We start from the raw sequence: 26657 nt of genomic DNA, 5'->3' as shown, positions 1-26657 counted from the left end.
CAGACTGGCTCTTTGGCTCATGGAGCAACAGGCTCAGCCCAGGAGGGGCATCTATGGTCCTGGGAAGCTACCCTCTGCATTCAGGCCCGTTGAAGGCCAGCAAGGTGTTATTCCTTTTGCTCCAAGGCCTGGGCCTCTACCTAGCAACCTCTGCAGGCAGCCCTCCAGAGATAAACCTGACCCTTGCTCCCAGCCCTCCAGTGTGAGCTCGTTGATTCGGCGAAATGCCATCAGCAGCTCCTACAGCTCCACTGGAGGGTTACCAGGACTGCGAAGGAGGGGTCCAGCCTCAATTCACATCAGGGCACAGCACAGGAGGCGCACTTACGGTCCTGGGAAGCTACGGTCTGCATTCAGGCCCGTTGAAGGCCAGCAAGGTGTTATTCCTTTTGTCCCAAGGCCTGGGCCTCTACCTAGCAACCTCTGCAGGCAGAGCTCCAGAGATAAACCTGACCCTTGCTCCCAGCCCTCCAGTGTGAGCTGGTTGATTCGGCGAAATGACATCAGCAGCTACTGCAGCTCCATTGGAGGGTTACCAGGGCTGCGAAGGAGGGGTCCAGCCTCAATTCATGCTATGCCACTTCTGGGGCCCTCCAAAGATCCAAGGGAGAAAGGCTTCCAGTATTCATGTTCAGGCCCACAAGTTCCCCCGAACGCTGGGAACAAAGTGGCAGACGTGACATCGAGGCAGGCAGAAACAAGGAGGAATCGCGTGGCCACAGTGGAGGGTTCTGGGCGAGGTAAACACAAGACTCCCCTTCTGAGGCCTAGGCAAGGGGTCCCTCTGCCCCTGCCACCATCTCTCAAACTATGCCATGAGGTAACCCCTGAAGACATAGCTCGGGAGAAGGAGGCCTCATGGAGGCTCACGAACAATATTCTGATGGGGAAGTCGCAGGCCAAGGTCAGCAAGACCACCCCAGGGACTGCTCCTCCTGCTTTGCCTGGGCCTTCAGTAGGGGAGCGCTTTCCTCACAGGAAGGAAAAGAGGAAACTCACCCAGGGGCCCACTGAGAATGGGGAGGACCCGGGCCCTTTGAATCCAAGGGCCGCTAAGAGCACAGCAGCCGGTGCCACATCTCTCACAGCACCTCCTGGGGCCCTGCTCTCGTCCTCCTAAGCCCAAGGCTCTGCTCCCCAGTTAGGGGTCACCCCTACGGGTACATCCGGGCCTGATGACGGGGTCACCCCTATGGATACCACACCCGCACCCTGAGCCTCTCCTCCTGGGGCCTCCCACTGGCTCCAGTGGGAACTCCTTCCCCTCTGCACAGGCTATTGTGACTTGCCCAGTGGCAGCACAGCCACAGCCTCCACCCTGCCCACACTGAACCCCAGCCATACAAGGGAACCATTAAACCAGGCCACACAAGGGAAACATCGCATTAACTCTGCCTCTAGCAAGCCACCCACACCGGGGCCATTGATAGGCACAGGCAGCAGCATGGAGCAGCCACCTAGCCTAGTGGCCTCCATTTCAAAGCCCTGGCAGCTCCAGCTCCAGGACTGGCCCCAGCCTCTACTCCAGCCTTGAGCAGCACAACACATCCAGCCCTCGGGGGTTCCTTATTCACAAATAGGGGCCCAGGGAACCATGACAGCTCCCAGGTGGTCTCTAATGTCACCCAGGCTCTTTTCCCTCCTGGGACTTCCATTGCCGCTGCCTCTGCCACAGCCACATACCCACATACCCAGGGCTATGACTCAAATCCAGCACAATGGACAGCACTTCTCAAAGGTGCCTGACCAAAGCTCAGGCTCAGCCATGTTGGCAGCTTGAGCTACACCAGAGGGCTGTGGGAGGAAACAGATGCCCCACGTTGTAACTGCCTTTGAGGCACTGAGCAGATCTTTAATGGGAAGAGGAAGCCCCAAGCACCACAGTGCACGCTGGGGGATCCGGGATCATGACAAGCAAGGTTGCCTCAAACCACACGCGCAAGCTGGCCTCTAACCCTGGCCTCCTTGCCTCTCGTGAGGCCAGAGTTAGGGGGAAGCTGGCCTTTTAGGGTCACCTCATCCTCTGTCTAGGCTTCTCACACACAGCTGCTAAATGAGCCACCAAATCATCCTCCAGCAGCTCAGGACCTGCTCCTGTGGAGTTTAAGAGGCCAAAGCTGCCCTAAGAGAATAGCCACTTCCTCCTAGAGGCTACCTGTGAGCCTTGTATACATGTCAACCACAAATCCTGTGCTGACCTCAGTGATCCTGGGGCACACTGGAGGTTCAGAAGAGCATCATCTGCCTCATTCCAGCTGTCTTCCTGGCTCCTTTGCCCTCAAAGCTGGCTGGGATTGCAGGTGTGTCCTACCATTCCACCACCATCTCCTCCCCCCTCCCCTCCCCCTCCCCTCCCCTCCTCCCTTTCCCCTCCTCCCCCTCCCCTCCTCCTCCCCTCCCCTCCTCTCCTCCTCCTCCCCTCCTCCCCTCCTCCTCCCCTCCTCCCCTCCTCTCCTCCTCCTCCCCTCCTCCTCCCCTCCTCTCCTCCTCCTCCCCTCCTCCTCCCCTCCTCTCCTCCTCCCCCCTCCCCCTCCCCCCTCCTCCCCTCCCCCCTCCTCCCCTCCCCCCTCCCCTCCTCCTCCTCCCCTCCTCCTCCTCCCCTCCTCCTCCTCTCCTCCCCTCCTCCTCCCCTCCTCTCCTCCTCCTCCCCTCCTCCTCCTCCCCTCCCCTCCCCTCCTCCTCCCCCCCTCCTCCTCCTCCCCTCCCCTCCCCTCCTCCTCCCCTCCTCCTCCCCTCCTCCTCCCCTCCTCCTCCCCTCCTCCTCCCCTCCTCCTCCCCTCCTCCCCTCCTCCTCCCCTCCTCCTCCCCTCCTCCTCCCCTCCTCCTCCCCTCCTCCTCCCTCCTCTCCTCCTCCTCCTCCTCCTCCTCCTCCCCTCCTCCTCCCCTCCTCCTCCTCCCCTCCTCCCCTCCTCCTCCCCTCCTCCTCCCCTCCTCCTCCCCTCCTCTCCTCCTCCTCCTCTCCTCCTCCTCCCCTCCTCCTCCCCTCCTCCCCTCCTCCTCCCCTCCTCCTCCTCCCCTCCTCCTCCTCCCCTCCCCTCCTCCTCCTCCCCTCCTCTCCTCCTCCTCCCCTCCTCTCCTCCTCCTCCTCTCCTCCTCCTCCTCCTCCCCCCTCCTCCTTCTCCTCCTCCTCCCCTCCTCCTTCTCCTCCCCTCCTCCTCCTCCTCCTCCTCCTCCTCCACCAGACATTGCTGGCCTTCCTCCTCTTCTTCGTCTACCAGACATCGCTGCCTCTCCTCCTCCTCCTCCTTCTCTACCAGACATCACTGGGCCTCGTCCTCCTCTTCCTCCTCTACCAGCCATTGAGTGCCCTCCTCCTCCTCCTCCTCTACCAGACTTTGCTTGCCCTCCTCCTCCTCCTCTACCAGACATCGCTGACCCTCCTCCTCCTCCACCAGGCATTGCTGGCCCTCCTCCTTCTCCTTTAGCAGACATTGCTGGACTTCCTCCTCCTCCTCCACTACCAGGCATCACTGGCCCTCGTCCAACTCCTCCTCCTCCTTCTCCTCCTCCGCCAGACTTTGCTGGCCCTCCTCCTCCTCCTCCTCCTCCACCTCCTCTACCAGACATCGCTGGCCCTCGTCCTCCTCTTCCTCCTCTACCACACATCACTGCCTCTCCTCCTCCTCCTCCTCCATTTTGCTAGCGCCAGTCTGTGACTGGAGCCCTACTCGCCGCCCACCCGTCTGAGCCGGAGTCTTGTCGGTGAAAGGAGATGCAGTTGCCTTAGCTTCGCTCCGGGATAGGGGCTGCGATCTGGAGCTCAGAGCCCGGAGCTGCGAACCGGCGGGGGCAGCTTGTCAGCGGGAAAAGGCGACTTCCCGAAGTAGGGGCGCTTCCCTCCTCCTTATGGAGAAGGGGGCGGGTGTTTCCTTGCTTTTTTTAGAAAAAAATATACTTTCTTCCTGCTCCTCCCGCTCTCACCCGCTAACTTTTTATCTTGGCTGCGGTGGGAGCTGCAGAGGGTGGCGGGTGAGCGGCGCCCTGCTTGAGTTTCTTTCTAGGGGCTGCCCAGGCGCCCATTTTAGGGTGAACTCCGAGCCGCGTCGCCCCAATATTTCCTCCACCCTGGTGCGCCCAAGCGCGCTATGGGGATGTGTGGAGGCCCCGCTGAGCATCACTTCTGCCGGGCCTGCGGGTGTGTGTGTACACGCAGGGGGCCGGAGGCTCAGGAGGAGGGGGCGGGGAGGAGGAAAAGGGCCAGCAATGTCTGGTGGAGGAAAAGGGCCAGAGTTGTCAGGAGGAGGAGGAGGAGGAGGAGGAGGAGGAGGAGGAGGAGGAGAGCCAGCAATATCTGATAGAGAAGGGGGAGGAGGGGGGGGAGGAAGTGGTCCAGGGATGTCTGGTGGTGGTGGTGGAGGAGGAGGAGGAGGAGGAGGGCCAGGAATATCTGGTGGAGGAGGAGGAGGAATAGGAAGGCCAGTGATGTCTGGTAGAGGAGGAGGAGGAGGAGAAGGGCCAGCGATGTCTGGTAGAGAAGGAGGAGGAGGAGGAGGAAGGCCACCAATGTCTGGTAGAGGAGGAGGAGGAGGAGGGCCAGCGATGTCTGGTAGAAGAGGAGGAGGAGGAGGAGGAGGAGGAGGAGGAGGAGGAGAAGGGCCAGTGATGTCTCATAGAGAAGGAGGAGGAGAAGGAGGAGGAGGAGAAGGAGGAGGAGGAGCAGGAAGGCTAGCAATGTTTGGTAGAGGAAGAGGAGGAGGAGGGCCAGTGATGTCTGGCAGAGGAGGAGGAGCAGGAGGAGGACAAGAGAGGCAGGGATGTCTGGTGGAGGAGGAGTAGAAGGTGGAGGAGGAGGAGGAGGAGGAGGAGGAGGAGGAAGAGAGGCAGGCATGTCTGGTAGAGGAGGAGGAGGATCAGGAGGAGGAGGAGGAGCAAGAGGAGGAGGAGAGCCAGCGATGTCTGGTAGAGGAGCAGTAGAAGGTGGAGGAGGAGGAGGAGGAGGAAGAGAGGCAGACATGTCTGGTAGAGGAGGAGGAGCAGGAGGAGGAGAAGTTACTTTATATGACTTCTGGCTTTCACAATTTTCTGAGCCTGAGCCTAACCTGTGGGTCTGACTGAGAAAATGTTTTATATAAAATTGAGGAAAATCCATATTTTTTGGCTCCTGAGTGGTGCACATTAGATATCTCTGAGGTCTAATTGCTTTAGAGTTTTATTCCAGTTCTTTATTTTCTTATTGCTCTTCTTTCTGGTTAAAATATTCATTCTGAATTTTCAGTATAGAATTCTCCTACTATAATTGTTTAATTGTGTCTTCTTCAATAATGTCAAGTTTTTCTTCATGTAATTAGAAGCTCTATGGTTGGATGCAGATTTGCTTATGATTGTTATATCTCTTGATGAGTTCTCCCTACACACATGCACTTTATCTGTGGTATTGGGACTGAAGTCACGGCCTTTGGACTGCCAGGTAAGTGCTGTATTCTATTATTATAACTTAGGATCCTCCTGCCTTCACCCCCTAAAGTGGCTGGGGTTGCAGGTGTGTACTACCATGCCTGGCAGATAGCCCCCCTTTTAAATATGATATCCTTTTTTGTCTCTTGTAGCAGTTTTTGGCTTAAAGTTCTTGCCATCTATCTCTGGGTACTGGTTGTGTGGAGTATGCCTTCCGTCCTTTCACTTGCAACCTATTTGTGTTTTAGGCTCTAAACGGCATGCCCTGCTGTCAGTATAGAGTCAGATCATGTTACTATTCGCCAGTCTCAGCCTTTGAATTGGAAATTTTATTCCATTGATATTTATTTACACTGACCTTTGTCTCTCACGTTTTATGTCTTTATTGTTTTTCCTCATTTCTTCCATTATTGTTTTGTGTTTTTTATTTTGTTTTGATAGTGTATCAGTTTGGTTCCCTCCTCAATTCCTTTTCTGAGTATCTTTAGAAATGTGTATTGGTTAACATATTAGCTTTCTTCAAATATAGCAAATGTGTAAGATAATCGTGTTATAAAGAGAAATGACATACATCAGTTCATAGTTTACAAGGTTCCAGTCCAGGGTTGATTACCCCATGTTGTCCTCATTGCTTTATGCCTTTGGCAAGTGGCACATCATGGTGAGTGTATGTGACAGAGCAAAAGCACTTGCCTCATGGAAACAAGTCAAAGTGGAAGAGAAACAGGAAGTGGCAGCACACTCCAGGTCCGGTTCCGGTTCCGGGGTTTGCCTCTGTGACCAAAGTACCCCTCACTAGGCCACACCTCTTAAAGGTTCCAGCCCCTCCCAGGGGCACCACTCTGGGGGTGGCCTTTAGCACATGGGCCTTTGTGGGGCCTCCAACATGCAAACTTTAGCACCTAATCTGGAGGTGCCAATTAAATCTGAACTATGCAACAATTTAGTTTAAATTAATACAAAATAACGTCTGATCCTTGGCATAGAAAATTTGAATCTGAGTGTTTTGTTTTGGTTGCCAGCTGCCGGGGGGGGGGGGGGGGGGGGGGGGGGGGGCGGGGTGAGCTATGGCCTACTTCTGTGATGCATCTTTGGAACATGTGAGCAAGAAATGCCCAAGCACAGGAAATGAAAAGAGCAGGCCCAGGCACGTAGTGGAAGCATTGGCTTCTGGTGAACGGCTTTGGGCATTATTTGCCCTGTGGCCATGTCACCCCTGCTTCTGGCTTCTTGTGGTCTTTTCCTCTGTGTTGCACCACCTGTAACCTCTTCTAAGCATCCTTACTGCTGGGTTTGGGGCTCACTTGGGTGACCCTGGATCTCATCATGAGATTCTTAACTGAATTATACCAGCAAAGACCCTTTTTCCAAATCAGCTATATTCATGAGCTCTGGCAGTTAGGATGTGGACGTAATATGTGGGCCACCACTGAACTCACCATTGGGAGTCAGCGAGAATGGATTCTGTAGCTTTCACCAAGTGGATACACTTGGCCTTAGAAGTTCAGGAACTACCGGAACCTACAGAGTCTGGAGGACATTCCAGATACACGTGCCTGGAGTGAGATTTTCCCTTTCGTGTCATTATAGCACTTTAAATCTAGAAAGGACCTCAGAGAGGAGCATCACATACTACTTAAGATGTAATGGTAGTCATAGTAACCACAGCAGGAGGAGCCAACATGTACTTAGCACCGATTGGACACCTGGCCGTGTTCATATATATTTCATATATATTCACTCATGAAGTCCACCCAGCAAAGCCAACAGGTGGGTGTTATCATTACCATATTTTATAGAAAAGAAAATGGGCACAGAAAGGTTGGATACTTGTTCAAGTTGACACAGCAAGGGAGTGGCAAGGCTGGGATCAGAACCTCGACCATCTAGCTCCAGAATCTGCGCTCCTAACAGCTGCACAGGCAGCAGAAAGGAGCCTTCTGGGTTTTCCCAGAATACATCTCAGCACAGCCCCTTTCCCCAGGCCCAGAAGTGAGACTCCCTTCATCCTGAGCATGTGGACTGCCCAGACTAGAGGGATTCCCGCAAACCTTCTCCACTCTAGGGTTAGTGATTTTCATGGCAGGGAGGAAAGGCAGGAGCTTGTCTTCCAAACTCATAAAGGACCTTGAAGATACTAGGACCAGGGTGGAAGCATCTGATTGGCCCATGTTGGGTCAGTCATGCTGAGATGAATCAGCATTGACTTTGTGCCTAGTTCTGTGCTGGACAGAAGGTGGGAAAGGAGAGGCAGTGAGGATACTGTCCCTCTTGAGAGTTTGCCATCTTGGGAGAGATGAGATTTCTGAGCTTGAAATTATCAGCTGTTTGTGTTCGCTAGTGGCAGTTGAGGCTATACTGCTGTATAGCACAGTGCAGGCAGGCATGGAAATTCCAATGGGGCCTGGACATTTTAGCTTGGGGATTTGTGAAAGGAAGCAACCCCATTTAACAGATGGGAATACTGAGGCCAGAAGGCATAGGTGCCTGAACTGCAGGGCGTGGGCTCCCAGATCTGGGTTCAAACCAAACTTCGCTGAGCTTCTGTGTCCTCTTCCTGTGGGTTACAAGGAGGGAGTGATGTGAGCGCTGAGTGAAATAAAGACAAGGAAGGTGATTATTTCGGCTGGGCTCCCCAGAATCAGGCTCCAGATGAAAACCTGGGGATGTGTACTTTATTTGGGAGAGGCCCTCAGTGGGCCTTGGAAGAGGTTGGGGAGCCAGGTGGGACGCCTGGGACCTGCTTTCCAGTGTCCATGCTCACCCTTGCAGCCTCTTTGCAAGTCCGCACAGCAGAGACAATGGGAGCCCCCTGGCCTGGCAGTCTGTCACCAGAGAAGGAAAGGAACGCGGGGTAATTCCTTTCTCTCCCAGGATGAGTTCGGGGGGCATCCCCTCTGATGTGGGCTCAGGACTTGCCCTGTCCTGTGTCCTTGTCCCACAAGCCTATGATGATAAAAGGGAAAGTCACATTTATGAATATTTTATTAACACATGATTGTGGCAATAATTTCTCCCCCTTCCCCCTCCTAAGTTATTTATTTTAAGAAGAGCAGCTGTTGGTCTGCCTGGCGGCCCTGCCCAATGATCTATCCACTATATATTCTGCTTTGGAAGGTTTCGTGATAGGTTGTTCCAAAGTCAGCTATTAAGAATTTCACAGTCATATATAAATCTCTGTGCTTTGTGTCATAACGGATCATTTTGAATTACATTAAGAATCATCTTCAGGGCCAGGGATTTAGCTCAGTGGTTTAGCTGCCTGCTTTGCAAGTGCAAGGACCCAAGTTTGATTCCCGGCACCCCCCCCCCAAAAAAAGAATCATCTTCATTAATCAAGCCTCTTTTTTTTCATGAAGATAGTGCTCTCTTCCCAGTGTGCCTGGCTTCCTTAACTGAGTTTGAAAGCCCTGGTCCTATTTTACAAAACCGGTATCGTCCCTGTGGGGAGATGTGGGGCCATATAACCACAGTCAGGGTTTTTGAACCCATAAAGGAATAACAGCCACTGCTAGTGTGGGTTTAGTGTTTGATGTTTTCAGAAGCACTTACACCTCAGTGATGTCTGTGATCTGATCAGACTCAGGCAATAATCCAGTGAGAAAAACTGCCTCCCACTAGCTGGGGGCAGGTCTGAGCCTGTTTCCTCCTCTGCACAATGGGGCTCCTGCTGGTGTGATGGCCTACCCGACTCCATCTTGTGCCTCAGTGCCATTTTGTACCTGTGCTTGAACAAAGTGATTGCACATAAACAAAGCACCCAAAGCCCCCCGCATCCTGCTTTGCAGTAAACTTGCTACAGTTGCAGAATGTTTTGTAGCTCACCTAGTGTGTGTGAAACTTCCTTGAACCCCCCACTAACCTGGCATGATTCTGCTTCTATAAGATTCCGCTTGCTCTCCCCTGAGCCCTCCCCAACTGAAAGCATGATTTGAAAGGTGAAATCAAACTGCTTCCCATTGCCGAGGAAAGATTCTGGGCGCTAGTCCCCCGCGGCCGCTGGATATAATACATGGGCTTGAATCTGGCACAGAGTGTGGCACATCTCTATCCGAACTCGCTCATCCACAACAGCTGGAGGCCCCAGCGAGATGGCCACAGTGGGTGGACTGGCCTCGCTGTGATCCCTCCCATCTGCAGCAGCAAACTACAGGGGAGGCGCCCCCTGAGATGTTCCAGGGCCCCGTATTCTCACTGCTGACACTGAAGGGACTGCACACACCTGAGTCGCCCTCCAAATTTTCTGGAGCTCATCTGGTCTGGTAAGGATCCTTCTGGTTCTGGTGGGGAACAGTAGTCCTTGAGGAAAGCATTCCCTGGGCCCCTCCGTAAGGTCAGGACGCTGACTAAGGTGGCCCCCTGGTCTGGTCTGGTCTGGCTATAAGCCAGCCAATCTAGTAAATCCCTGGGAATAGGGTTGGAATGTCTTTACCCTCTGAATGATTGCTGTATGAGTGAATGAATGAATGACTGGCAACAGGCAGTGCAAACAGTAGACTGTTCCATCCATGTCCCACAGCACAGTGGGGGATTCCCCGCTCAGAGTTACGGGACTTGTTTGGGGTCATACTGTGGTTCCTTGGATGTGTCTAAGAAAGGCCAAGTGGGTGCTCTTGCAATGAGATAAATACACCCTACAGCCTGGGCGGTCCTTAAAGCGGCTGAGAGGCCCTCAGCCAGTCCACCGACTGAGGGCTTCCTCCCACAGAGGAACACCCCCTCCCTTGTCTGTCACAACATCATTCAAGGGTGCACCACATAAACACTAAGGCCTCTTTCCTTATGTCTGGACGCCCCCACTGTCCCCAAACCCTTGGACCTGTCTTCTTTCTCTGAATTTCGACTGACCTCTTGGAGCCGGGACTCCCCCGACTGCTCTCCCACCTGTCTTATTCTCCCCAGCACTGTCCCTCCTGGGCCTCACACATCATATTTTGGGACAGACCTCACGGGCTCCCACAGGGCCACATTCTCTATCTTCTGGCCCAATGTCCTCGGCATTCTTCCCTTGACCCCAGGCCGACTGATTGACATAACAATGGTGCCTTTCAGTTTTGAGATCAGCCCAACTTTGAGTCTTGTCTTCTGGTCCATCTCTTTTGTCACCTTTCTGTCTTCCCTGTGTCCTGCCCGCAGCTGAGCATAGGTGAATATTTAATTCAGTCCGTTTTCCCTCATCTGCTTTTTATTGACCTCCGTCTTGGGTGGCCCCTGCCTGACTATGTTTGTCAGTGCTTTCCCTCCTGGGTTTTCGACTCCTTAAACAGAGTTTTGAGGACATCCTCTGACCACCGGTGGCTTTGTTGTCCTAAGGGTATTTTTCCCCTCCCTCTGAACCCCACACCCATATTGACCTTGCAATTGAGGCCACCCTACGACCCTTACAGGAGGAAGCATTTTGGAGCCTCTTCACCTTTCTCCAGTGGAAACATCAGTGGCTTCTGAGCCTTCGACGTCAATACAGGGGTCCTGGTCCTTTCCTTTAAGCCCCAATCGATGTGCAGTCAGGCCCCTCTAACCAGTGACCCTTTTGATATCCTCTCCCTCGTGCTGCTTTGTCTTCTTTTCTTTTTATTCGTTCTTGCAGCTCCTGTTCTTGGGCATCTCCTGCCTGCCCTAAGTCTCTCTACCATGGGGGTCACCATCTTCACAACCCGTTACACCCCTTGGTCTGCATGCTTAGAAATTTTCCTCAGGGTTTTCTGAAAATTATGGAGTGAAACTGTCAAAGGACAAACTGTGCACTTTTTGTGAGCTAATTGGCCCTCTTTTGGTGTGGGCTGGCCCTCCGAGGGCTCCCTGGACCCCGCCTTTGTTCAAGCAGTTTGGAAGGTAGTTACCAAGTCACCAGGACACACCCATCAGTTGTTCCCTTACATTGATTCCTGGTTTACTCTAGTGCAGCACCCTTCTCCATGGCTAAAGGCTTGTGCTGTAAAAGCCTATTCAAAGCTGCTTGTTTCTAAAAGCTGTTCTCCCCCTCACAGGCGAACTCAGGAGAGGCAGAAACCAGTCAGATGCTGAGGAAGTCCTCCCCAGTCCACCTCCCTATAACCCTAGTTCACCCCCCTCTCCTGTCCGTCCTGACCCATCTGCCCCCAACTCCCTCCTTTCTTCCTCTACTTCCCCTGCCACTTCTCCCCCCATATAAGAGTGAGTAGAGCTAATGTCTCCGAGGTCACCACCTCAGGAAGACGCAGTCCAGAGATTCTCTTACCTTTGAGGGAGCCCCCTCCTCCGGATGGAGCAGGACTGGGAACCAGCCTGTTCCTGGTATATATCTCCTTTTCCACTTCTGACCTCTACAACTGGAAAACCCAGGACCCACCATTCTCTGAGAAGCCCCAGGTTTTGATGTCCATGATAGAGTTGATCTGTAGCACTCATCTACCAATTATATGTGATTGCCATCTCTAGGTGCTCATGTGATCTTTGCACAAATGTATGGAAAGAGAGAGAATGAGTAAGCTGTTTTGTGTCACTTTTGGGGCAGAGGTACTAGGAATTGAACCCGGGGTGCTCTACTCCTGAGCTACATTCCCAGCCCTTTTTATATTTTACTTTGCAATAGAGTCTAAGTTGCCCAGGTGGGTCTTGAACTCACAACCCTCCTGCCTCAGCCTCCTGTGCTGGAATTACAGGAGTAACTGAGGGAAGAAATGGGGGGGGGGTGCATCTGAAAGAGTCTATTCTGCCATGTGCCCAGGATGGGGAGAGGCTGAGTCTGTGGGGTGAAAGGGTAGAGAACTCCAGAGGAAAAGGTTTTTTCTGTGACCTCCTAAAATAACCTGAAGCCATAAAAGCCTCAACTCTCAAATTAGCCACGCTGGGGAGAAAAGTCACAGAGAACTCACCAATTAAGGGAAACACTTTGTTTTTTGATTTTCTACCCTGAATTATTCAAAGATGCTGTGAATTTTTATGGAGTCTCAGTTCCTTTCAGGTGAAGACACGGATACCAGAAAGGACAAACGTGGCCCAGGAGAAAGTGGTCAAATCAGGAAGGAAATTTGGTCTGTGGAGTCCTGGTGTGGTGTGATCTCCTTGTCCCCAGTGGGACTCCGGGCTGCACTCCACTGGCACCTGCTACACCATGGGTTCCTGCCTCAGTGGCACACACCTGACACAGCCTCTGCATACCCATCTGCTTGAGGATTAAGTGGGTGAATCATCCAAAGAAGGCCGTGAGTATGATTCAGACTGGTTGGTCTAAATTCTCCGGGCTGAGTGTCCCAACAGGTGAAACCCACCCTTTCTGAAAAATCCTTTGGAGTAGCCATGAATGGGTTTAAACTTTAAATCTTCCTGCCTCAGCCTCCCAGAACTGAGCTTAGAGGCGAGCACCACCATATCCAGCCAATTCTACTCTTTCAACATCCCGTCCCTCCAGTGACTTAGTTCAGGGCCACTATTCTACCCAAAATGAATCAGCTTACCGACTGCCATCCCAAAGTCAAATCTCGCACCTTCACATGCGTCTTGGAATTGGTTCCTTTCAAATGACTCCTCTGTGCCTCCAAGCACTATCTCTGTGAGGCCAGATTTTCTTTATGCATCTCAGCCAAGGCAACGTATTACACCACACAGGATGCAGAAGCAGATTCAAATAAAAGAGGAAACAACTGCCTTGTGTCAAGCCAGACATTAGATTTGCAGATTGAAAACAATACCGTTTGTTTTTAATTCTTGAACACTTTAAATATACACTTACATGTAAATGATTTCATAGTATTATGTACAGTTTAATACATAAACATTCCGTTTTAATTTGAATATTGTGGTATATTATCCACTTAAAAGCTTTTTGAGATCAGTAACTTCTCATAGCATGAAAGGATCCTGAGACAAAAATTTGAGAGCCGCTGAGCGAGGAAAGATATTTACACAAAAAGGAACCAGACACTTTGCCCAAGTGGTGAGATGTTTGATGATAATCCTTTCCTCTGGGTATGCTTTTTTCCTCAGGTACTGAGGTCGAACCATGGCTTTCGCACCGAGCTACATTCCCAGGCCTTTCATTTAGAGACAGGACCTTGCTAAGTCGCTATGTTGCCCAGGCTGGGTTCGAATTTGCCAGCGATCCTCCCGCCTCAGTGATAAAATTCATAAACGATGGACGAAGGGCGACCCTACGGCCCGCCTCGCGTCTGAGGGCGCCCCCTGCTGCCCATTGTGACGCCGGCCGCGGTACGAGTCCCTGCCGGGGGCCGGGGTCTGGGCACGGCCCTGGGAGCCATGGCCGAGGCGCAGGAGCAGCGGCTGCAGCTGCAGAAGGACAACTGCGACGGCCGCCTGCGGAAGCAGGAGCTGGAGGAGGCGGTGCGCGGCCTGGAGGCCGAGAGCGAGAGCCTCGCCGGGCGCCTGCACGAACTGCGCGAGCAGGGGCGCAGGTGGGCGGGGGGCGGCGCTCGGTGGGGCGATCGGGCTGGGGGGGGGGGGCGACGGCCGAAGACGGTCAGGCTGACCCGCCCGGCCCGCACCTCCGACCTAGGCCCGGGAAGGGAGGCCGGCGCCTGGTACGACCTGGACCCGGCGGGTTCTTCTTCGGCTCCAGCTCTCAGCCCACGCTGGTCCTTCCCGGGGGCGACAGGAGCCCCAGGATCTTGAGCGCCCCGCACCCTTGCGTAGCACCGGCCTCAGTTTCCCTTTGCAGCTTGCAGCGGAGGCGAAGCCAGGCGGCACCGGCCGTACGAGGGAAGGTGCGCGGAGCGGGCGCAGAGACTGCTGGAGGCTGTCCAGCAGCGCCAGCTGGAGCTGGTGAGGGGCGGGGCGGGGCGGGGTCCAGGTGAGGCGGGGCTGGCGGAGAGCCCAGGGCCACTCCCTCCACCCCGTCCGCGGGAGCAAAGGCACAGACAATTGCGGGAACAGTGGGAGGAGCTGTCCAGTCAGGTACGCAGGGTATGGGACGGCCTCTGTCTCTGGGTTCCTCTCCGAGGTCCCGCTCTGGTCCCCGTCCCCACCCGCTCTGGTCCCCGTCCCCACCCGCCCTTGGGAACCCAGTAAACCCCGCCCTCACAAGCCCCTCCCCCAGCCCTTTTACTTTGGCGGGGAACAGCTGAGTCAGCAGCACGCGGAGCAGGTGGGGACTCAGCTGGTGGAGCTGCAGGTGCTTGGGAGGGGGCCTGAAGGGCGGGAGGGGCGGGGCCAGGACCACCAGGGGCTGCCGCGGGCGGGGCCCTGAAGGGCGGGGGCGGAACCCTGAGGCACAGCGTGGCTCCCCGGCAGTGCTGGTTGCTGATTCTTGGCTCCTCTCGAAGCAGCAGCTGGAGCTGGTGGAGTCCAAGTACGCCACGCAGGCGGAGGGCCTGCGGCAGGTGCGAGCGGAGGCGGGATCTTGGGGAAGGGGGTCGGCGCCGCGCCCCCCCCCCCCCCCGCCGCTGAGTCTGATCGAGGCTCCGGTACCTCAGGACCTGCAGCGGACGGAGGAGGCCTGGGCCAGCTTCCAGAAGCAGAGCGGAGTCCTACAGGTGCGGTCGCTTTCCACCCTGAGAGCTGGTCACCTCCGATGGCACTGCGGCCCCTCCCCTCGCCACCGCCCCCCCCCACCTGCGGCGGCTGGGACCGGGAGCCCCCTCGCCTCCCCTCCCCTCTCCTCTCCCTGAGTCCTCTTTCTCTCCCGCCAGAGAGAGTAAAAGTAAGAAAAGAAGTATGCCCTACAGCCTGAGGATGGGCCGCTATGGATAGAGAACACAGTTGCAAAAACTCAATAGCGACTGTCGTTTGTGTATTACCCACACTTCAGGCTGACATCAGGTCTGGGCTATCCTGTAGAAAACCTGCTCAAGTTCTTGTAAGAAGTCTACGTGCAGGGTTTGGGGAACTGTTCTGCACAGGTGTTCTGGAATCTTGCAATTAACAGGTCACACATACATCCTTAGCCAGCTTTGCCTTGCCCTAATCTCCTGTCTCATTTCCCCCTGAGGGACACATATCTCCATAATTCTTTATGGGGTGCTGAGGGAATGGAGGCCTCTGTCTTCTATAGCTTCTTCCAGCTGGCAAGGCTACCTTCCCACTGGGGATCATGTGCTCTCCAACTCCCTTGGGGTGTTGTGGCTTGCTGAGTGGGTCAAAGGGGAAAACCCGTCAGAAGACAATGAGAAAAGAATTAGTGACCATTGAGCTGCCTGTTTGATGGGAGAAACTTTACTCTTACCCCAAATATGAGAAGCAGATTTCCACACTTCTTATGGAGGACAAAGTGTGGCAAAGAGGGAGGTCAAATAAATTATCGAGAGCCTAGGGCCGGGGCTTTAGCTCAGTGGTTCTGCTGCCTGGCTCACAAGTGCAAGGTCCCAAGTTCAATCCTCACTACCAAAAAAAAAAAAAAAAAAATTCAAGAGCCTGAGAGCCACAGCCTTACAAGATTACCCATATAATGCATCTGATTAAAAATGGAGCCTCAATATAGGTGCCCATTTAAGCTATGGTGAATTAGGGTCATTAGTGATTATATTTATCTGTACCCTGAGCAGTACTAGAATCTTGCTCTCTAAAGAGAAGGCTAGAGTCATCCAGAGGTTCTGAAGAATAGCTTTCTTCTTAGTCCTGTGAAAATTCTAGTGACCATTTACCATGTAGGCTTTTTATAGCTTGTCACTGCATTCCTTGAGGAAGGATGAAATGGTTCCTCAGGTACTGGGAATATTATCTCTAGGGTCTTAAAAGGCTGTAGGGCTGCCCTTCTTGCCTCCCTATCTGCCTTTTGATTTCCCAAGGAGATTTCAGACATGTGACTTTGGGATCCCTTACAGTACATGACTGCAAAGTGCTTGGGAAGATGGACGGCCTCTAGCAGTTGTAGAATTTCCTGCTTGTGTTTTATAAATGATTGCTTGTTAGTCAGTAAACTCCTTCTTTCCAAATTGCTGCATGGGGGCATGTAGTGCCAGAAAGGTGTATTTGGAGTCTGTATAGAGCAGTAATGGATAGGTTTGCCACCACTGATATAGATATATAGCCTAATATCAATGCCTAAGTAGGAGCTATGAGCTCTGGCTTTTGAGGAGAGGTCCCTGGGTGAACTTGGCCTCAATGGCTTATCGTGGACTGACAACTGCATAACCTGCCTTTCAATGTTCTTCTTGGACAAAGCTACTTGCATCAGTGAACCATACCTCCTTAGGGCCTTGAAAGGACAGGTCACTGATATCCTGCCTGCTTGCATAGGTCTGGGAGATTACTTGTTCACAAGAGTGGCTAACTTCTAGGCCTGTAGACATCAAAGAGGCAGGATTATGAGTAGTGCCAACCTCAAGGGTGTCTAAGAACAAGGGTGTCCTCATATTTGGCAAGCCATTCTCCTGTTAACCACAAGTAATCTTTAGTCTCAAAAATCACTCTGACCTGATGGGGAGTCAGAACTTCTAGTTTCTATCCTAAAGTTAGTTTTGTAGCTTCCTCCATTAGCATAGCTGTAGCTGCTACTGCTCACAGGCAGAATGGCCATCCAGCAACTATTCCATCCAACTTTTTGAAAAGCATACCACAGGGAAAACTCTAGCCTCTTTCTTTGTCTTCTATAGGTTACCTTTTCTGTTCCTTAGGTCAGAGTATCAGCCAACATGGTGTGCACATCTGGGTACCTGTTTTGGTGAGTTGACTTGGGATGGGTTAGCTCTGGCCTTTTGGTCATACCAGCACTGCTGGATGGATGCTGCGCTCAGGCTATCTCTTCTTGAGTGGGTGTTAGCCCACACCAAGCTCCCTGCCTGTATGTTGGGCTTTACTGTCTATTTCAAAGGAGTCCATTCTAAGCCCTTGCAGTAATTCAAGCATGAATTTCAGCCATCACCATGCCACAGCAGGGCTGAGGCTCTTTCAGGACAGATAGGATGATCGCAGTCATTTCCCAGTACATGAACCAGCTACTCATATATGGGACCTCAGTATTTCACATTCCTGACCCCCCATCCTCCATCATCCCTGAACTCTTATCTATATTAGGAGTTCTTACACAATTTATTAGTTTTGATTCAAAACTCAAATCCACTCTATACATTAAAAAGATAACTTATTTCTACTTAGTGTGTACTGTTTCCTGTACTAGTCAGCCCCACCTCTTATTATTCCGGAGTGAAAGGCTCTCAGGTATTATGAAAGTCTACATAGTGAGAGACTGTTAGAAACATTGTTTTCCAAAAGTAAATCATATGTGACAATGTCACTGTGTTGGAGATCTTTGCTATCATCTTCCTTTGAGCTCCATATTTCATTTATTTTTTTATTCTTGTCTTTTGTATTAAAAGCATTTCTGTAAATAAATGGGGACAAATTTCTGATCTAGGACCTTCTGTTACCAGGTTAGAGCAGTTTGGACCATTTCCATATAAGAAAAATATTTCTAAAAAACATTTTGTATTTAGCCTATCTTAATACTGACCAGGTTAACTGATAAAGTATTTGAAATATAGCAGTAGAAGTAATTTTATAGTGCTGAAAAAACAGTATTTGTGTTTTTTCTTAAATTCTTTTATTGGTAAATTTTAGGTATACATTTACATTTATCATTGGGAACTTGTACCTTTACATCATGTATCTTGGTTCTTATTTTTTTCCCATTCCCCTTCCCTCCCTTCAACCTCTCCACGGCTCCCTATTTACAAAGACTTTGTTTCCATTTTTTTCTTTTCTCATATTTTTTCTTTTCCTTTCTTTCCTTTCCCCTACTCCTCCCACTTCCCCTTCCCCTTTGGACCTTTTCTTCCTATTTCACATTATCAGTTATTCATTTTAATCCTTATTTACACTTTCAGTTTCGCATACCAGAGAAACTATTCATATTTATACATTTGTGTCCTATTTATTTCACTTAAGAGTATTTCTTCATTGTGCATCCACTTAGCTATAAATGTCTCTAGTTTCTCGTTCTTTATGGCTGAGCAGTACTCCATTTGATTAAAAAACCACATCTTCTTTATCCAGTCTCCAGTTGATGGGCACTTGGGCTGTTTCTAAGCTTTAGCTATTACAAACTCTACTGCTATAAACATGGGTGCGCATAGATCGCTGTGATATGATTCTTTTTCTTTTTTTTTTTTCTTTTTAATTCTTTAGGGAAGATACCCAACAGGGAATAGCTAAGTCGAATGGGACCTCTAATCCTAGTTTTTTGAGGTATCTCCATATTGATTTCCACAGTGGTTGCACCAGTCTGCACTCCCACCAACAATGGAGAAGGGTTCCTTTCTCTCAACAACCCCGCCAGCATTTGTTATTGGTTGATTTCTTGATAGCAACCATTCTTTCTGGGGTGAGGTGGAATCTCAGTGTTGTTTTCATCTGCATCTCTCGAATGACCAGTGATGTTGAACATTTTTTCATATGTTTATTTGCTGCTTTTACTTCTTTGTCTGAGAAATGTCTGTTCATTTCAGAAGCCCATTTTTGAATTGGGTCTTTGAATTGGGGGGGGGGTCTGATTTTTTTAAGTTCTTTATAGATTCTAGATAGTAGTCCTTTGTCTGAGGTACAGCTGCTAAAATTTTTTTCCCACATTGTAGGTTGTCTCTTCACACTGCTGGTGGTTTCTTTTGCTGTGCAGAAGCTTTTTAATAAGAGATCCCACTTGTTGATTCTTTGTGCTAGTTCCCATGCTACTGAGGTTTTGTTCACAAAGTCTTTTCCTATGCCAATGTCTTGAAGAGTTCTACCTCACTTATCTTCCAGCAAGCTTAGTGTTTCTGTTTTAATATTTATCTCTTTAATTCACTTCAATTTTAGTTTAGTGCATGGTGATAGATATGGGTCTAGTTTTAATCTTTGGCAGGTTGAAATCCAGTTTTTCAACACCAATTATTAAATAAGCTATCTTTCCTCCAATGAGGGTGGTTGGCTCATTTGTCAAAGATGAGGTGGCTGAGTATGTTGGAAGTCGTTTCTGCATCTTCTAATCTAGTCCACAGGTCCTCAGGTCTGTTTCTTTGCCAGTACTATGCTGTTTTTATCACAGTAGCTTTGTAGTATAGTTTCAAGTTGAGGATTATGATACCCCCCTGTCATGTTTCTGTTGCCTAGTATTGTTTTTGCCATTCTAGGTCTCTTCTGGTTCCAAATGAATATTTGGATTATTTTCTGTAGTTCTGTGAAGTATACTGTTGGGATTTCAATTGGGATTGTATTAAATCTATATAGCAGTTTTGGAAGTGTGGCCATTTTCACTATATTGGTTCTTCCTACCCAGGAACAAGGGATGTCTTTTCATTTTCTTGTATCTTCTTCAATCTCTTTTTTCAGAGTGCTCTAGTTTTCAGGGTAGAGGTCTTTTGCTTCCTTCATTAGATTGATTCCTAGATATTTCATTTTTTTGGATGCTATTGTAAAAGGAACTATTTCCCTAATTTCTCTCTCAGTCTGTTATTTGTGTACAAGAAGGCTATTGATTTTTGAGTGTTGACCTTGTATCCAGCTACTCTACTGAATCTGTCGATTAAGTCTAGAAGTCTTTTGGCAGAGTTTTTTGGGTCTTCTATGTAGAGTATCATATCATCACCAAATAATGACAGTTTAACTTCTTCCTTTCCTATCTTTAGTCCTTTTATTTCTTTCTCTTTTCTAATTGCTGTGGCTGTTTCCAGAACTATATTGAACAGGAGTGTCTTGTTCCTGATTTTAGCATGAAAGTTTTCAGTTTTTGACCACTTAGTACGATGTTGGCTGTTGGCTTTTCATAGATAACCTTAATCAGGTTGAGATAAAGACCTTCTATTCCAATTTTCTGTAGGGTTTTTATCATGAATAGGTGTCCCTTCCATTTTCTAATACTTGCTTCTTTAAAAAGTAATTGTTAATTTGCTGAAAATCTTATACCTCAGGGATTTCTTGCTAACCATACAGTAAGAAAATGCTTTATCACCAGGTTGTCAGCCTCACTGAATACTTATGCAATTGTTTTAACTTTCTAAATAAAAAGAAAAACTTACCTCACATTGCAAGATAAATTGCTTCCCTTCTTTTATTCTAAACAAGATGCACTTTTTGTCTTTAATCTGAGTTTCTTCCACAGAGAGGATCTGTTCCATGGTCAGTAAATTTTGCTAACCATAAAAATAAAACTTAAAAATTACTTAAAATTATTTCATGATCTAAGTTATGTTAATACGTAATGATACCAAGAACTCAGAATAAGTTAAAAATGACATTTTGAGGTGATATTTTATAAGTGAGGGGGAAATGGCTATAAAGGAACATGTAGAAAAGTTTAAATTATAACATTTCAAAGAAAAGTGCAAAGAAAGCAACCTTTCTACTACAGAGGAAAGCAGTAAAGTGTTCTGTCTTCACAAAAGTGATTGGAATGATGTTAGGATTTGCTGGTGAGCAGCTTCCTGTGCTCTCTAACTGTTCTCCATCAGGTCAGGAGGGGACAGTGACGCACTATGTGAGATTCTCTCCAGCAAAAGGGTGCGGCTCTGTTGGAACCCAGCAACTCAGAAAATGCCTGGTGATGCTGGCTTGTAAACTAAGAATATTTTGATAATATCAAAATGAAGCTCTAAGTACAGGTGACATCCTTCAAAGATTGTCACACTAGGTCTATAGCATGCTATAGTATGATGAGTTCCTTACCATTTTATGGGTTTTTTGGATAAATACTCCAGGAATCCTAAATGAAAAACAATACCATCATAAACTCTCAAGTTTTCTTTTTTACTTGTTTATTCTTAACAAACCAACCTATGTACTAAGTGCTAACTCTTTTAAAAACCAAGATAAGTTTCTGTATCTGATGTTAAAGTAAGTCTTTTTTAAAAGTTGTCAAATATTCTGAAAAGTGGGACAATTTCCCTTTCACCTGCCCAATAGTGACTTGCCAGTAGACAACACAGTGAGTGAATGAATAATATCCCCAGGTCCACTCATTATCTGGATACAGATTGAGCTTTGAGGAGCTACTGTAATACATACCAGCCCCGAGTTAGAACTCAGAGCCCCCAAAAGAGTCTTATTAATTGTAACTCAGATCTAGACCTAGATATAGTCTTTTTTTTTTGTATTAAATTCTTTTATTGGTACATTGTAGGTATACAACACAATTAGATTTCTCATTGGGAATTGTACCTTTACATAATGCATCTTGGTTCTTATTTTTTCCCCATTCCTAGCCCTCCCTTCACGCCCTCCACCCTTCCCTATTTACAAAGACTTTATTTCCATTTTTTCCATTTCTCATCATTTTTTCCTTTCCCTTCTTTCCTTTCCCCTGCCCCTCCCACTACCCCTACCCCTTTGGACCTTTTCTTCCTATTTTACATTATCGATTATTCATTCTAATCATTGGTACATTTTAGGTATACAACATAATGACATTCATCATTGGAAATTTGCACCTTTACGTAGTCTCTTTTGGTTATTTTTCACCCTTGCCCAGCCCTCCCTTCAACCCCTCCAGTCCTCCCTATTTACAAAGATTTTGTTCCTATTTTTCCATTTTCTCATATTAATCCCATTCCCTTCTATCCTTTCCCCTAGCCCTCCCACTTCCTTCCCCTTTGCCCCTTTTCTTCCTATTTCACATTACCTATTATACATTTAGTCCTTATTTACACTTTCAGTTTCTCACACCAGAGAAACTATTCGGTATTTACACATGTGTGTCCTGTTTATTTCACTTAAGAGTATTGCCTCAATGTGCATCCACTTAGCTGTAAATGTCTCTAATTTCTCATTTTTTATGGCTGAGTAGTACTCCATTTTATTAAAAAACCACATTTTCTTTATCCAGTCTCCAGTTGATGGGCTGTTTCCAAGGTTTTTTTTAGTTTTAGCTATTACAAACCGCTGCTATGAACATGGGTGCACATATATCACTGTGGTATGATTCTTTCAGTTCTTCTTGCTCCAAATGAATTTTTGGATTGTTTTCTCGAGGTCTATGAAGTATGCTGCTGGGATATCAATTGGAATTGCATTAAATCTATATAGCAGTTTTGGAAGTATGGCCATTTTCACTATATTAATCCTTCCTACCCAGGAGCAGGGGATGTCTGTCCATTTTCTGATATCATCTTCAGTCTCTCTTTTCAGAGTGCCATAGTTTTCAGAGAAGAGGTCTTTGATTTCTTTCGTTAGGATGATTCCTAGGTATTTCAGTTTTTTGGATGCTATTGTGAAAGGAATTATTTGCCCTATTTCTCTCTCAGTGAGTCTGTCATTTGTGTAGAGGAAAGCTATTGATTTTTGTGTGTTGACCGTGTAACCAGCTACTTGACTGAATTTGGTTATTAAGTCTAGAAGACTTTTGGTGGAGTTCTTGGGGTCTTCTATATAGAGTATCATGTCTTCTGCAAATAATGACAATTTGACTTCTTCATTTCCTATCTTTCTTCTTTTTATTTCTTTCTCTTGTCTAATTGCTGTGGCTAATGTTTCCAAAACTATATTGAACAAGAGTGGTGATAGTGGACATTCTTGTCTTGTTCCTGATTTTAGTGTGAAGGATTTCAGTTTTTGACCATTTAGTATGATATTGGCTATTGGTTTTTCATAGATGGCTTCTATCAGTTTGAGGTAGAGACCATCTATTCCAATGTTTTGTAGGGTTTTTATCATAAATGCATGTTGGATTTTGTCAAATGCTTTTTCTGCATCTATGGAGATAATCATATGGTTTTTGTCCTTGGCTCTATTGATATAGTGTATTACATTGATTGATTTTCGTATATTGAACCATCCCTGCATCCCTGGGATGAATCCCACTTGATCAGGGTGTATGATCTTCTTGATGATCTTCTGCATTCTATTTGCCATTATCTTATTAAGGATTTTTGCATCTATGTTCATTAGTGAGATTGGCCTGTAGTTCTCTTTTTCAGTTGGGTCTTTCTCTGCTTTGGGGATCAAGGTGATGCTTGCTTCCAGGAATGAATTTGGGAGTATTGCTTCCCTTTCAATTTCATTGAAGAGTTTAAACAGTAGTGGCAGCAGTTCCTCTCTAAATGTCTTGTAGAATTCAGCAGTGAAGCCATCAGGGCCTGGGCTTTTCTTAGTTGATAAGTTTTTAATTACATTTTCAATTTCATTGGTTGATATTGGGTTGTTCAGAATTTTTAGGTCTTCTTCGTTCAACTTCGGTAATTCATATTTATCTAGGAATCTGTCCCTTTCTTCTGTGTTGTCCATCTTATCGGCGTATAGGTTTTGGAAGTAGGTATTGATGATCCTCTGTATTTCTGCTGGGTCTGTTGTAATTTCACTCTTTTCATTCCTAATTGCATGGATTTGGGCCTTTTCTTTCCTTTTTCTGACAAGGTTGGCTAAAAGTTTGTCAATTTTGTTGATTCTTTCAAAGAACCAACTCTTGGCTTCATTGATTTTTTGTATCATTCTCTTAGTCTCCATTGCATTGATTTCTCCTCTGATCTTTATAATTTCCTCCCTTATATGAGCTTTGGGGTTGTCCTGCTCTTCTTTTTCTAGAAGCTTGAGGTTCAGCATCAGGTTGTTTAATTGGGCTCGTTCTGTTTTCCTAATATGCATATTCACTGCTATGAATTTCCCTCGTAAGACAGCTTTCATTGTGTCCCATAGATTCCGATATGTTGTATTGTCATTGTCATTTAATTGAAGGAACTGTCTGATTTCTTCTTTAATTTCCTCTGTGACCCAGTGGTTATTCAGAAGTGTGTTGCTCAATTTCCACATGTTTATGAAATTTTTTGAGTTTCTTTTGCTATGGATCCCCAATTTCATCGCACTATGGTCTGATAATGTACAGGGGACAACTTCAATTCCTTTGCACTTACTTAAACATGTTCTATGTGTGAGTATGTGGTCTATTTTGGACAATGACCCATGTGCAGCTGAGAAGAATGTGTATTCTGATTTTGTGGGGTGGAAGACTCTGTAAACATCTGTTAAGTTCATTTGTTCAAGAGTTCAATTGAGTTCTAGTATTTCATTACTTATTTTTAGTCTAGTTGATCTATCTATTTGTGACAGTGGGGTGTTGAGGTCCCCCACTACAATTGTATTAGTGCATATATGACTTTTCATGTCCGTTAGTATTTGTTTTATATAGTTGGGTGCACTAGTGTTTGGTGCATAGATATTTATGATTGTCATCTCTTCCTCTTGTATTCTTCCCTTTACAAGGATGTAGTGTCCTTCTTCATCTCTCTTAATCAGTGTTGATTTGAAATCTACTTGATCTGCCAAGAGAATAGCTACTCCTGCTTTTTTTTGGGTTCCTGTCACATGGAGTATTGTTTTCCACCCTTTAACTTTCAGTCTATGAGTTTCCTTTTGAATTAAGTGTGTTTCTTGTATGCAGCATATTGTTGGATTTTGCTTCTTGACCCATTCTGCCAGTCTATTTCTTTTGATTGGTGAATTGAGACCATTAACATTGATGGTTATAACTGAAACATATTGACTTGTCATTGCCATGACTTTTTCTTTTTGTTGGGTTCTCCCCCTTTACATTTAATTTCTTGTCATGCCAGATGGGTTCATTCTGCTTTGCTTCCTAGGGAGTTGTGATCCTCAATGTCTGTTCCTAGGATATTGTGTAAAATTCTTTGGAGTGCTGGTGTGGTATTCACGAAGTTCCTAAGGTGCTCTTTGTCATGACAGTATCTTATTTCTCCATCCATTTTGAAAGATAGTTTTGCAGGGTACATCAGTCTGGGTTGGAGGCTGTTTTCTTTTAGGTCTTGGAATATGTTGCTCCAAGCTCTTCTTGCCTTGATGGTTTGTGTTGAGAAGTCTGCTGTGATTCTGATGGGCTTTCCTTTGTATGTGATTTGTTTCTTTTCTCTGACTGCTTGGAGAACTTTGTTCTTCTGTTGTGTTTCTGGAATCTTAACAATTATATGCTTATGTGTAGATTTTTTTTTTGATCAAGGCTATTTGGAGTCCTATATGCCTCACTTATCTGTATGTCAAGCTCTTTTCCCCTGCTTGGGAAGTTTTCTGCCATTATTTCTGTGATGAGGTTTTTTATGTCATCTCCACTCTGTCCTGTTTCTTCATTGAGCCCAATCAGTCTTATGTTATTCTTCTTTGCATCATCTAGCAGCTGCTGGATTGAGTTCTCATGTTCCCTTATAATTTTGAAGCAATTTTTCTTTTCCTGGTCACTGATTGCAATCTTATCTTCTATATCTGAAATTCTGTCCTCACATTGGCTCATTCTGCTGTGTAGACTTTCAATGGAGTTTTTCATGTCCTGGAAATCTATTTACATCTGTTTTATGGATTCCATTTGTTTCTTATGTTGGGATTCCATCATGTTCCTGAGCTCCTCTCTAGATTTATTAATCATGTCTTGCACTAGGGGCACAATTTCTCCTGTTATCTGAGAAATTATTTCTGATTTCATTTTTTCCAGATCCCCTTTTGTTGCCAGTTCAGTGGGTCCAGGTGGTTGAGTATCAGAGTGTTCCATCTCATTTCCCTTTGGGGTTGCTGTAGGTGATCTGGAAGTCTGGTTTTGAGACTTATTTATGTGTTTTCTCATTTAGACTGGGTTGGGGGGCTGTTAGCACCTGCATGGATTACCTCCTCTGAGGTGGGTGAGGTGGGACAGGGGCCTCGAGCAGTGGTAGGGATGGTGACCCAAAAGCCCTTTCCTGTGGGCTGGGAGCAGCCGGAGGGATGGTGGCTGGGAAACCCCTTCCTCTGGACCAGGAGCAGTGGGATGGTGGCTCAGAAGCCCCTTCCTCTGGGCCAGGAGCAGCGGGACAGAAGGTGGCCCAAAAGCCCTTTCCTCTGGGCTGGGAGCAGCGGGAGGGATGGTGACCGGGAAGCCCCATCCTCTGTACCAGGAGCAGTGGGACAATGGCTCAGAAGCCCCTACCTCTGGGCCGGGAACAGTGGGACTCAGTACCTTGGTCTGGTGGTCTGGTGTCCTCTGCGTCTTTGTAGTGTGGAATCAGGTGGCTGTCTGTCTGCAGTGGGGTGATTCGGTGTCTTCCGCATCACTCAGGACCTCGGTAGGGCGTGCACAGACCTGCCTGTCTGCAGCAGGCTGATTCAGCTTGTTCTGTGCGACTCAGGACCTCGGTAGGGCATGGGCAGACCTGCCTGTCTACAGTGGGGTGATTAGGCGTCTTCCGCGTGACTCAGGACCTTGGTACGGCATGCACAGACCTGCCTGTCTGCAGTGGGCTGATTCGGCCTGTGTTCCGTGCGACTGGGGACCTCGGTAGGGTCGATATATTCATTTTTAAGAAATGACATTATGGCACAAGGAATATTGAGATGATCTTGTTGATTTTTAAAGGAATGTAGTAATATGCAATCACAATCATTTGTACCAAAAT

The 26657-nt window shown here is 47.9% G+C and overlaps 1 pseudogene across 1 annotated transcript in view; it reads left to right on the top strand.

The window, feature by feature from the left end:
* The first annotated feature begins 6425 nt into the window (after positions 1–6425).
* LOC110347310 (transmembrane protein 191-like) overlaps positions 6426–26657 on the top strand; it is a 26086-nt pseudogene continuing 5854 nt past the window's right edge. Inside the window, exons 1-7 of the transcript XR_015447968.1 lie at positions 6426–9656; positions 12338–12578; positions 13360–13784; positions 14048–14151; positions 14652–14708; positions 14802–14861; positions 16941–16987. The product of XR_015447968.1 is annotated as a transmembrane protein 191-like (transcript). The remainder of the gene's footprint in view (positions 9657–12337; positions 12579–13359; positions 13785–14047; positions 14152–14651; positions 14709–14801; positions 14862–16940; positions 16988–26657) is intronic.

Source organism: Heterocephalus glaber, unplaced genomic scaffold, assembly GCF_053883595.1.
Source record: "Heterocephalus glaber isolate CG9 unplaced genomic scaffold, H.glaber_assembly_v1.0 deba00001781, whole genome shotgun sequence".
Lineage (NCBI taxonomy): Eukaryota > Metazoa > Chordata > Mammalia > Rodentia > Bathyergidae > Heterocephalus > Heterocephalus glaber.
This window is presented reverse-complemented; position numbering and strand designations above follow the sequence as displayed.